The following is a 13,912-nucleotide window of genomic DNA, read 5'->3' on the forward strand; positions in this document are numbered from 1 at the left end:
CTCTTTGCCAATTTGTATACCTCTAATGTCTTTATCTTGTCTTATTGCTATCACTAAGACTTCCAATACAATATTGAATAAGAGAGGAGATAATGGGCATCCTTGCCTAGTTCCTGTTCTTAAAGGGAATGCCTTTAACCTCTCTCCATTGAGAATAATGTTAGCTCTCGGATTTTCATAAATACTTTTCACTTTATTGAAGAAATTCCCCTCTAGTCCTATTTTGTTGAGTGTTTTCATCAGGAAAGGGTGTTGGATTTTGTCAAAGGCCTTTTCTGCATCAATTGATAGGATCATGTGGTTCTTGTTCTTTGCTTTGTTAATATGATGAATTACAGTAATTGTTTTTCTTATATTGAACCATCCTTGTATGCCTGTTATGAATCCCACTTGGTCATGATGGATTATTTTTTTGATGTATCATTGTATTCTGTCGGCCAATATTTTATTCAAGATTTTTGCATCTATGTTCATAAGAGATATTGGCCTATAGTTTTCTATTTTGGTGGTGTCCTTTCCTGGCTTTGGTATCAAGAATATGTTTGCTTCATAGAATGAGTCTGGGAGTGTTCCATCTTGTTCTATTTTTTTTAAATAGTTTATATAGAATTGGTGACAGTTCTTCTCTAAATGAGATATGATGAATTTTAAGCACCACAGCACAAGTATAGAGAGCAGGATTCCCTCTTTCGTGGTGGTCTATAATAGAAGGAATTAGGATAGACCTAGTGGCCACCTAAAAAGACAGGGGGACAGTGGACCTAGATCAATGGTAAATGGTTTTATAAAACACAGTATATGGGAATGATTGTATAAAACACAGTGTGAAGGACAGAATGAAGCACAGTGTACATGAATGAAATACAATGTATATGAATTTTGTATGCAAACCATAAAAGTCTTTTTTAAAAGAAAAAAGGAGTAACCTTTATTGAGAAACAGAGACCAAGATCAGGGAAATGTCCATTGTCATGGAGTGAAAATGACCTCTCTATTGGATGCTGTTGTTAGGTTCTGTAGAGTCAAGTACAACTCAGTGACCCTATGAACATAAGATCTGCACTTCATGCTTTCCTGTGTGTCCTTGTCATCCCCCACACACTTCAGTTTATTGCTGCAGTCACTCTGTCAGTTCTTCTGATTGATGGTCTTTCTTTCGCTGACCCTCCACCTTTCCATGCATGATGCCTCTGTCCATTATTCCTCTTGCCAACAAATCCAAAGTGTATGGGATGAAGCTTTGTTATCTTTGCCTCCAAGGACCACTCTGGCTGTACTTTTCCCAATACATTATTATATTATTAGAAAAACAGCTAAGGGCTTCAGAATTCCTGACCAGCTCAAAGACCATTAGGGGAGTTAAAGGTAGGTTATCTAGAAGAGAGAATTTGACAGTGATAGATCAGTAATAATGAGATTTCATGATTAGTCAAAGAGACACGCAAGTGTTTTTTATTACAGGGTGGTCTTAGGAAGGTGGGATAGGACAAGGTTTTTTCTAAATGCCATCTAAAATTTAGGGCATTTTAAAAGATTTTTTGGTAGCTTGTAGTTGTTTTTTTTTAATTGTATGCAGCTCTGGTGACACAGTCCTTAGATAGTTGTTCCGCTAACCCGAGGCCCTGCTTCTCCAGCTGCTCAAATCCACGGAATGGGCAGTCTCTTTTGTTAGGATTGACTACCTTGGAACCTGATGGAGGATCACTAGGATTTTGAATCGACTAGATGGCAGCCAGCTTGAGTTTGAGGTTATTAGTAAAATTACTTTCTCTGTTATATCTGTTTCTGGAGATCCGTCTTAAGAATTTAGATACGTCATATCTTAGGAAGCTCTGGTGACATAGTCCCTGGGGAGTCACACGGTCTACATAAAGGCAGCACCACTCTGGCAGTTCACATCCACCAGCTGCTCTGCAGGAGAAAGATGAACAGCTTCCTCCTGTGTGACTTACAGCCCTGGAAATCCCACTGGAGGGTCTGCTGTGAGTTAGTTCTGACACGTTAATACACAACACCAGCAAGAGGCAGAAAAAGAAGTAGGCATACAGAGGTAGGGAGGTGGTATGAGGGGAGGGGACCACACAGACTTAAAATGCTTGTTGCAAAGATCAAGGACCATAGCTTTTAATATGGATTACATCTCCACATCAAGAAAACAAAGGTCCTCACCACAAGACCAGCAGTCAACATTATGATAGATGGCAAAAGGAATGAAGTTGTCAGTGATTTCATCTTGCTTGGATCAACAGTCAACTCCCTTGATACCAGCAATCAGATCAGGAGACTTAATTGTATTTTAACACATCTTTAGTCAGAGAACCCTCCAAAATACTGAAGAGCGGTGATGTCAGTCTGAAGACTAAGGTGTGTTTGATTCAGGCCAAAGGCTTTTCAATCACTGTGCATGTGAGAGATGGACAGTGAATGAAGATGACAGAAGTATAGATGCTGTTGAGCTGTGGTGTTAGAAAAGAACATTGAGTGTCCCAGGTACTGCCACAGAACAAACAGATATGTCTTTAGAGAGAGTGCAGCAAGAGTGCTCCTTAGAGGCCAGGATGATGAAATCTTGCATACTTTGGACATGTTGCCAAGAGAGGCTCTTCCTTGGAAAGGGACATCATGTTTGGAAGGGTAGAGGGTCAGTTAAAGAGAGGAAGACCCTCAATGAGATGGGTTGACACAGTGACTGTAGCAATGTGTCAGAGATTGTGAGGATGGCACAGGATAGGACAGAGTCCAGGTCTGTTGTCCACAGGATCACTGTGGATTATGCTCGACTTCACGGCACCTAACAACCACCACCACAGAGAGGGCAGTAGGAAGAGGCACAAGGGAGACATTGCATGTCTCCAGAGTAGAGACTCATATACAAAAAGCCTTCATGCCCACTTTATGATGATGATGATGATGATGATGATGATGATGATGCATAATAGGGAGCTCTGGTGTCTAGAATATAGGGAGCTATGCTGCCAACCCAGAGGTGGTGACCCTCTGGTGGTTCAAATCCACCAGCAGCTCCTTGGGAGGAAGATGGTCATTCTCCTCCCATACAATTTACAGACTCTGAAAACCTACTGAAAGGTCAGCTAGGAGCCAGTTCTGACGCGATGGCCTTGAGGGGTTTTTTTAGTATCTCAGAAGACCCATGCTACCTTGCATCTGTTTGTCTATAAGGACAAATCCTCTAGAAATAGACCCAATACCTTCCACCTGCCAAACCTCAGAGAAAAGGAATGGCATCTGCAGGACATATGGTCAGGTCAGTCAGCCATCAAAGTTAAGGAACTGTCCCTTTGAAAAATCAGGTTTTAAAAATCCAGCGTGAATTCCAGACACTTGTCAAGACTTTAACATGGAGTTAAGGCTCCACTGTTAGACTGCCCTATTTACCTACAAATCAAGTGTCTCTGTAGACTCTCAAACATGGAAGTCATTAAAACTTATACTTTGATTTTTTTTTAATTTTTATTTATTTATTTATTCTTTGTATGTGTGTACTGTCAAATTGGATCTGACTGGTACAGGAGGCGATTGTTCCTCTTTCTTCAACAGATCATCTGGTGGATTTGAACCACGCACCTCTGGGATTGCAGTGCAGTTTCCTGCCACTAGGCCACCAGAGCTCGCCGAAACTTATACTTTGATTTTTAAACCAGTATAAAAGAAAATGTATTTTAAAAAAACAACAAAACAACACTATATATGTAAATGAAATACAATATATGTAGATTTTGTATGTAAACCGATATTAAAAAACCTATATCTTTTTTTAAAAATTTTTTAATTTTTATTATTTGTGTGTGTGTGTGTGTGTGTGTGTGTGTGTGCCGTCAAATCAGATCTGACTGGTACAGGAGGAGATTGTCCCTCCTTCCCCAGCAGAGCATCTGGTGGATTCAAACCGTGCGCCTCTGGGATTGCAATGCAGCTTCTTGCCACTAGGCCACCAGAGCTCCCCTAAAAAATCCTATCTTTTAATTCTTTTTGTTGTCTTTTAATTCTTTAAAACATTTTCTTATACCATATATCTGTTCTCATTCTTGTTGCCTTTGATACATTTTACAAATTACTATTTTTTAAAAAAAACTCATTGCCTTTGTGTTAGAACTAACTCATTGCCAACCTTCCAGCAGTTTTTCTGGGACCGTAAATCATATGGAGGAGACTGCCCATCTTTTTCCAGTGGAGCAGCTGGCAGATTCAGATCACCAGAGAGCTGCCACCTTTGGGTTAGTGACACAATTCTCTACCCAGTAGGCCACTAGAGATGCCAAAGGATTATTTAAGAAATAAAAAACCTCTTTTTTTTTTCATTTGACCCTTTAAATGACTTAAATCTTTTAACAGTAAAATTGATTTGCATAAGAAGAAAGACTAGAAACCAGGCCTGGAGTCAAAATATAATCTCTCAGCTTTCAAGTCATCTGTTTTGAAAGAGCAATTACTCCAGGAAGCTTGGTATAGGAAATAAATTTAAGTGATTAAAGAAGCTAGACTGGTCTGGGCCGGGAGAGGTGGCCAGTGATGTGCTCTCAGGGCACAAAGTGTGCCTAGAAACACAGCAGACTGGAAACATCCAGGGACCACAACCTAAACCTGGGAGGGGTTGTCAACCCCTTGGAAGGTGGTTAGGAACAAAATTCTTCTTGGTTTTTAGGACACTGTGGCCTAAAGAAGCTGGAGGGGAGACACAGCTCAAGCTGAGGGAGTGAGCGCCAGGAAGGATCAACAGTGGCCCTGATTGCACCTCAGGGAAGAAGGCCCAAAATGGGGCCTTAAGATGGAGTGTCCAGGCCTCATGCTTGGCCCAGGCCACAGAGCTGGGTAGCCACGAGCAGCTGAGAGTGGCTGCTCGCTTGCCTACAGTGAATGGAGTGCCCCTGAGCGGGAAGAATACGTTCAGATGAGTGTGAATATGTGTCAAGAGAACAGATAATGACAGAAGAGTTGGATGCCAATATACTGTAAATTCTCTGGAAGAAATGTCACTTATTACTGTAGATATAAAAGATGATTATAGAATCACTGATGCATCCCAGATAAATTCGAAGACAGATAAAAAAATTAGTGGAGCAGAAAAGGTCAAATAAAGAAGGAAAAGTATAAAGATTACCACACCAATTATTTTCTATCTATTCTGATCACCAAAGAACAGATTACAAAAGGAATTATCCTACAAAATGGAGTTATACAGTAGGATAAGCAGTTGGCTCAAACAATGGTCCAAGATGGTTCATTTCCTATTACTTGACTAGTGATGCAGTTGTTAAATGAAGATGAAGTTAATATGGGCATTGATACACTTTTGGAGTTAAAGAATAAAAATCCTCCAAGGAGAGCATTTGATTTTTCGACACTTTGAGAAACCAGATTGAATTTGCAAAGCTGTCAGAAGGAGTCATGTAAAGCCACTTTTGGAGATAACAGATGTGGCAAAAAGGATATACCAAGCAAAAGGCATCTTGGTAAGAGAGACTGAAAGCTTTAAACCTTATTTGACCTTCATGAAATTGTGGAAAGCACCCTGGCACCGTAAGAATTGAGTGGGGAGAAAAAAATAGACCCTGAATTCTATGAAAAATATAACAGTCACAGATTTGGAGACCTTTGCTCCATGGAGAATAAAAAGCAAAGCAACAGTTATTAGCACTGTGAACCTTCAATTACGATGACTGTGGAAATGGAACCATCTGCCCCAGGCACCAGTGCCCCACCGTGTTGAGCCTCTGGTGTCCTCAGGAGACAAACTCTCTGAAATGGTTGGACCCAGTCAACGAAACGTTGAGGAAAATTTTGAATTCCTGTATCTTGCAGAATATACCTCCAAATCAGCCATGGTGGCGCAAGCTGTTATGACAACAACCTCAGTCCTCTGCTGAAAAAGTATAGTGTGGCCCCCATCTGCTCATGGGGGCATTGCTGGGTTGTACACAGACTTCATACTGCAGAGGGTTAGGAAGTTTTGGAGGAGCTGTGGGACCTTCACCTTGCAGACCAGACTGGCTACTTCAAAGCTGATTGGAAGCTAGTAGAGAAGGATATGGAAAATAGCCAAGGAAAAGCTGAAAATCCCTAAGAGTAACCAGATACTGAAGAAAGCCAAAAGCAAAGCTGAAGAGACAGAACACCTGTGAATAATGCCCCTGTAACTGAGGGTGTTTGGAGGCTTTCTGCTGGCTCTGACATCCTAAGGTTGGCAACTTCCATGTTTCTGGGTTGGTTTCTTCCATCATTCATCAGAACATGCCAGTTGTATTCTCTAACCAGAACCCTTTACACCCATCACAGTACCTTGTATTTCTTCTCATCTTCCTCTCATCTCATGCCTTCCTTCTTGCACTGGTAGGTCTGAATAGCTTGCTGTGGGTACAAGTTAACTTAATATAGACCCAGCTTGAACTTGCTAATAATGGAAGAGACAATAGACATACCTTCTCCCACATGGCTAGTCTGTTGGCCAGAAAGAATATTTCTTTTCTCTACATAAGATGCAAAATTTATCACTGATGAGGATGAATGTATCTTCAAATATTACTCAAGTTGTTGATGGTATGTGGTACATGGAAAGAAACGTAATACAATTGCCTTTAAGCATCAAAGGAAAGAAAAAGTAACAAGTACAAATACACTCTAGATTGACAGCATATTTATGTGAAGCAACTAATTTAAAAATCATTATTTGTATGAAATGAATAATACAGGAATGTCTCTTCTGTGGTGGAGAGAACCACCAAATTTGTATAGTTTTCTCCTGCACAGACAGGGTGATTATTACAAAAATTTCATCTCTATTTAGACCTGTTAAGATAAGTCTATTTTAAGCATGTTAGAAGGTGGGGGAAATGCAGGTTAGTTTGTCATCTGAGGTTATCACCTGGGATGCCATTGGTCTTTTTTGTTCCCCAACTTGAAAACTTTATTAGTTCAAAATAATCAAGTAAATAAAAAAGAACTGAACTGAATGTATCATATTTCATTCTTTTATGGGACAGAAATTGGATGACTTTACAATTTATCTATCATCCAAATGAGATATTTGTAAGGGTGCAAGGAAGACTTATTAAGTGATATTCTAAGTTAAGTGAAGAAACTTTTAAAAACTAAAAAAGAGAAGAAAGTAAAAACCAGCCTGGTTATATGAAGACATGTTGTTGTTGTTGTCGTTAAGTGTCATTGAGCCGAGTACGACTCATAGCGACCTTATGAACAAAAGATCTGAACCCACTCCTGTCCTGTGCCATTATCACACTTCCTAACACACAAGAGCCCATTGCAGCAGTTACCGTGTCAATCCAGGGGTTGAGGGTCTTCCTCTCCTTCACCGACACCATACTCTTCCCAACATCATGTCCCTCTCCAATGAATAGCACCTCCCAGCAATATGTCCAAAGTATGTCAGGCAGAGACACATCATTCTTGCCTCCAAAGAGCACTCTGGCTGCACCCTCTCCAAGACATATCTGTTCATTTTCTTGGCTGTCTATGGTATGTTCAGTTCTCTTCTCCAACACCACAGCTCAAAGGCATCAATTATTTTTCTGTCATCCTTAGTCTTTGTCCAGGTCTCAGATGCATAGCTAGTAATTGGAAAGACTATGGCCTGAATCAGACGCACCTTAGTCCTCAAAATGACATCACTACTCCTCACTTATTTGGAAAGGTCCCTAACTGCAAGTTTTCCTAGTGCAGTGTCTCCTTATTTCCTGACTGCTCATACCAAAGGTGTTAATTGTGGATCCAAGCAAGATAAAGCTGTTGACAGTTTCAATCTCCTCTCCATCCATCATGATACTGCCTATTGGTCCAGTGGTAAGAATCATTGTTTTCTTGATATTGAGATGCAATCCATACTGAAGGCTGCATTCCTTGATCTTCTGCAACAAGTGCTTCAAGTCCTCCTCACTTTGAGCAAGTTATGTTGTGTCATCTGCATAATGCAGGTTATTGATGAGTCTCCCTTCAATCCTGATGTCACATTCCTCTTCATAGAGTCCAGCTTCTCGGATAATTTGTTCAGCATATAGATTGAACAAGTATGCAAATAGAATGCAATCCTGACACATTCCCTTCCCAATTCCAAACCATGCAGTGCTCCCTTGCTCTGTACACACAACAGCCACCTGATCCAGGTATAGGTTCCTCATGAGCACAATCAAGTGCTCTGATTCTCCCACTCTTCTCAATGTCAGCCACAACTTGTCATGATCCACACAGTCAAACACATTTGCATAGCCAATAAAGCACAAATAAACATTATTCTAGTATTCCTTACTTTCAGCCAGGATCCTCTGGCATCAGCAGTGATATCCCTGGTGCCATGACCTCTTCTAAATCCTGCTTGAACTTCTGGCAGTTCCCTTTCTATGTACTGTTCCAGCCATTTTTTAATGAACTGGAAATTGTTATAAGTTAAATGGAAATTAAACGGAACGTATGAATATCGACATCCTAGACATTAGTGAGATGTGATGGACCAGCTATGGCCACTTTGAATCAGATAATCATCTGGGGTATACTATACAGGGAATGAAAAATAGAAGACTGGTGTTGCATTCATAGTCGAAAAGTCAATTTCAAGTTCTGTCCTAAAGTACAGTGTGATGAGTGATAGGATAATATCCATATGCATAAAAGGAAGACCCATTAACACTACTACTATTCAAGTATATGCTCCTACAACTAGTGCCAAAGAGGAAGAAATTTAGAACTTTAATCAAATTTTGCAGTTTGATACAGACTGAACACATCAAGATGTGTTAATGATAATTGGTGACGAATGCAAAAGTAGGAATCAGTGAAGAAGAAACAGTAGTTGGAAAATATAAGCTTAGTGATATGGAGACAGTCATCTAAAATAGAAAGCATAATGTTTTTGGAAAAAGGAAAATCTTTGACATGTTAAAATAATACATTTCAAATTCCAGCCTTTTTTTTGTAATATGTTGTCCTTAAATATTTCTTTGTGACACTTACCTCTGGGTAAAGAAGTTAGAAATACTATTGTGATATGTCCCTAATAAAAATGAAAACAACTGAAAAACAGACGAACAAACAATGGAGTGTCAAACAGAGTTGAGTGGAAATAACACAAAACTGCCAGGCAAGTGTGAGAGACGTCAGAAAAGAGAGATAATAGAAGCATAAAAAACATCTCACTCAAAATGAACCTGCACATCAGAATTACGAAACATAGTTTTAAAAGCTAGCTCTGAGGAAGGGTGTTCTGGTGGCACCATCTGTAGCGAGTTGTGTTGTGAACCTGGAGGCTCCTCATTTCTGATGTCTGAATCTGGCAGGGCAATCTTCTCCCACTATGATTCACAGCCAAGGAAAGCTGGTGGAGAGCCACTATGAATCGGAACCAACTCAGAGCAGTAGGTGTGCTAAAAAAAAACAACCAATAAAACCAGAATGTGCACTCCATTTAGAAATTGAGTAAAAGTTTGATGGAGATAATAAAGAATATTTGAAAGTCACAATAGGTAAATTAATAAGATGCTTCCATATTTAAGAAGAAATTAGGCAAATAAAGTTAAATGTGCAGAAATAAAACAGGAATAGGTGTAGGTGTTTAATAGTATTGTTGTATGTGCTGTGGACTTGACCATGACTCATAGAAACTGTATGCACAGTAGCTCTGAACCCTTCTTTATCCTGAGGCAATCTCACTGTCTCTGACACACCTACTCTAGTTATTGTGTCAATCTGTCTAATCTAGGGTCTTCCTTTCCTGAGCTGTCCCTCAACTCTTCCAAACATGATACTCTTCTCCAAAGACTGGTCGCTCCTGGCTACATGCCTAAAGTATATGAGACAGAGTATCAAAATCCTTGCCTCCAAGGAGCAGCTTGATCCCACCCTCTCTACGACAGACCTCTTACTTCTCTTGGCAGTTCATGGTATGTTCAATATGCTTCTCCAGAACCACAACTTAAAGGCATCTATTCTTCTCCTGTCATCTTTGGTCATTGTCAAGCTCTCTGATGTATAGCAAGTCATTGTAAAAATCATGGTCTGGATCAGGCTCACCTTAGTCTCTAGACTGACATCCTTGCTCTTCAGTACTCTTCAGCACTCTATAGATGTCCCTAACAGCAGATTTTCCTAATGCAGTTTGTCTTTTGATTTCCTGGATGCTGGTGTCAAGAGTGTTGATTGTGGAACTGAGCAAGCTGAAATTGTTAACAATCTCAATCTCTTCTCCATCTATCATGATACTGTCAATTGGCCCATTGGTAATAATTTTTGTTTCCTTAATGTTGAGCTTAGGAATTTATCAGAAGAGACATCATAAAGAACATTCAAGTAACATACCTCAAAGACAAGAAGCCCAGTGTACTTCTTCCTGAAGCTTCAGACAAAGAGAATAGACAGAATGCTGAAAAAGTAGTATTTAAAGCATAAAACATGAACAGGTTTCCTCATATTCTACTACTGCAAAGTAGGGTGAAAAAATACAAATGTATATCTAGGCAGGAGAATCAATGCCTTTGAGTTGTGGTGTTGGAGAAGAGTACTCAATATTTCATGCCAGGAAGACAAACAAGTAAGTCTGGGAGAACGTGTAGCCAGGGTGCCCTTGGAAACAAGAATGGTGAAGCTACATCTCATGTATTTTGAGCATGTTGTAGGAGGAGCTGGTCGTAGGAAAGGAACATTATTCTTGGAAAGGTGGCGGATCATTAAAGGAGAGGAAGACCTTCAATAAGATGAATTGACATAGTGACAGTAACAATGGGCTCAGGTCTATCAAAGATGATGTGGATGGCACAGGGATAGGACAAGGTTTAGATCCATTGTTCGTGGGGTCGCTATGAGTTGGAATTGGCGTGGCAGCCTAACAATAACAACATACTTGGAGAGAGTAATAATGATAATAACATTAGCCAACATAGATGTAGTACTTTGTGTCTATTTATGAAAATATGACAGTGTCTTCAGAGTGTTAGAGAAAGTAACTGAGCAAATACAGAAACTCTACTTCAATAAAACTCTCATAGTCACTGAGTTGGAACTATAAATTGCACAGGAACACACTACCCACCTTTCTACCAAAGAGCCCTGGTAGATGCAAACCGCCAGAGAAGCACTCACTATGGACTATGCCACCAGAGCTCCAAGTTCAAGAGCACAGATTAAATGAAGGCATTTTTAGATATACAGCCTTTCCCTTCACCACCAGTTCCTGTCTGGTCACCTCTGACCCATGCCAGCTCTGAGTGTGTCAGAGGAGCTGTGCTTCATAGGGATGCGTGGCTGTGGTCTTTAAGATCACAGGGCATCTCTGGAAATATGCCTGGCTCTGCTTGGCTTCGAACCACCAGCATTTTGGTTAATAGCAGAGTATTTAACCAGTTGTGCCACCCAGGGATACCTTACTGCCTACAGAACCACATAAAGAACTACAAAAAGCTATACTGGGGGCAGGAGGAACAAGCCCAGAAGGAAATTACAGGAAACAAATAACAATGATGAAAGCAAGATAAAACAAATAGAACGTTAAAAAACAGAGCATTGGATTTTGTGTTAAACATTTACAGCAAAAGCTGAAGACAAATATTTTCATACTAATGATAGATAAAGATAAATAATTGCAGGCTTTTTTAGGAAAAAATACAGATAAGAAAATTTTCTTTAAGAATGAACTTGGTTCCATAATAATGAAAGAGTTTTAGTTGGGTGGGAGGGGGTGGGCAGGGAGAAAAGTGCAACAATGAATGGCTGAAAACCCTAAGTCTCTGTATACTTTCATTTAAATTCATTTTTAAAAAGTGTATGTGTGTGTATATATATATATATGTGTGTGTGTGACACACACACACACATATACATACATCTATATATGTTTTTATACTTAGTGGTAAAAAAAACCAATTAACTTAGTTCCACAGTCAACACACTTAGCATCAACATTCAGGAAATCAAGAGACAAATTGCATTAGGAAAATCTGCTGTCAGGAACCTTTCTTAAGTGTTAAAAAGCAAGGATGTCAATCTAGAGATTAAGGTGCACCTTATCCAAGCCTTGGTTTTCACAGTTTCTTGCTACACATCAAGAGATGGACAGTGACTAAGGATGACAAAAGAAGAATAGATGCCTTTGAGGTGTGGTGCTAGAGGAAAGTATTGAACATACCATGAACTGCCAAGAAAACTAACAGGTCTTTCTGGAGAGTGTGAAACCAAGTTGCTCCCTGGAGGGAAGGATTTTGAGGCTCCCTCTCACATTCTCACATACTGTTGGCATGTAGCCAGGAGGGACCAGTCCTTGGAGAAGAATGTTGTTGTAGTTATGTGCCGTCAGGTCACTTGTGACTCATAGCAACCCTATGTACAACAGCCCTAAACCCTGCTCTATCCTGTGCCAATTGTACCGCCTCTGAAGAATATCATACTTAAAAGAGTGGAGGGACAGTGCAAGAGAAGAAGACTCCAGAATAGATTAATTGATACAGAAACTGGGGTAATTAAGGATAAGTGCGGCAGACAGTCAGATTGGCTCAGGATAGAGTAAAGTTCAGCTATTGTGCATAGGGTCTCTATGAGTCAGTGTTGACTTGATGGCATATAATAACAACAACAGTAGTCATTATGAGTCCAGAAAATTTAGATATGCAGATTACTAGAATTGTTACCCAGAGTACTGAGTGACAAATAGTGGCAAATCTACTCACGCAAAGATTGGCAGTCCAGACGTACTGATAGGTGCCGTGTAAGAAAAGGCCTGGCGATGTGCTTCTGAAAGGTCACAGCCCTGAACGCCTGATGAAACTCAGATCTATTCTGACACATTCAGATGGGGTCACTGTGAGTAAAAATTGACTCAGTGCCAACTGGTTGCATTGTTTGGTGGGTTTTTAAAAAATTTTCTTACAATAAGGTTGGTACAGAATAGAGCAGGTTGCAGGGCTATTGTTCATAGGCTCGCTATGAGTTGCAAGTGACTCAGTGGCACATAACAACAACAACAACAATATATTTAATTGGTTTGCATACAAAATTTGTATACATTGTGTTTCACACTGTCCTTCATTTACATTGTGTTTCATACAATCATTCCTGTACATGGTGTTTATTATAAAATTAATCATCACTGAACTATGCTATTACCCCATCTTTTCAAGTCCATGCTGGATCTTTCCCATTTCCTTTACCCCCTCCTTCCACTTGCCAAATTGTGCCACCCTGTCATTTCCCCTCTACCCATCCTCACCCCTCTGCTCCCACCACTTACCCCCTTGGGCCCCGATAAACATTTTACTAGTTATCCTTCTATTTTTACAATAATGATCTTATGCAATATTTGTCCTTATGAGACTGAGTTAGTTCACTCAGCATAATGCCCTCCAGACTCTCCCAAGGTATGTAATATTTTTCTAAATCATTGCTCTTAAGTACTGCATAGTATTTCATTGTGTGAATGTACCACAGTTTCTCAATCCAATCAGTTGTGTTTGGACATTTGGGTTGTTTTCAGTGTTCTGTGAATAACATTTCTATGAACATTAGTATACAACTCTCCGTTTGTGTCTCAGTTCTAATTTCCTTAGGGTGTATTCCTAGCCATGGAATAGCTGGGTCATATGGAATTTCTAAGTTCAGCTTTTTGAGGAAATGCCAAACTTGCCTTCCAGAGTGGTTGTATTATTACAATCCCACCAACAGTGGTTGTAGTTTTGACTTGTGTTCATTATCACTGGCTATACATTCCTAAAATGGTGGTTTTCACTCTTGACATAAAATAGATTGAAAATGGATTCAACTCTTTCACATTTTTATAACTTGCAACTTGTGTAAGGGCTGTGAAAGAGTGGTAAGAAATCTTTTTTTTTTAATTTTAGGTTATTTATTTTTCATTTCAATGAACATCTACAGAGATTTTGGGATTCCATTCATTCATTGTTGC

At 39.8% G+C, this 13,912-nt stretch overlaps 1 pseudogene; it reads left to right on the top strand.

The window, feature by feature from the left end:
• Positions 1-4,875: 4,875 nt before the first annotated feature.
• On the top strand, positions 4,876-5,381 carry LOC102863751 (annotated as a pseudogene).
• The last annotated feature ends 8,531 nt before the right edge of the window (positions 5,382-13,912 follow it).

The sequence above is a fragment of the Elephantulus edwardii genome, unplaced genomic scaffold, assembly GCF_000299155.1.
Source record: "Elephantulus edwardii isolate Elephantulus edwardi_28Jun2011 unplaced genomic scaffold, EleEdw1.0 scaffold00287, whole genome shotgun sequence".
Taxonomy (NCBI): Eukaryota; Metazoa; Chordata; class Mammalia; order Macroscelidea; family Macroscelididae; genus Elephantulus; species Elephantulus edwardii.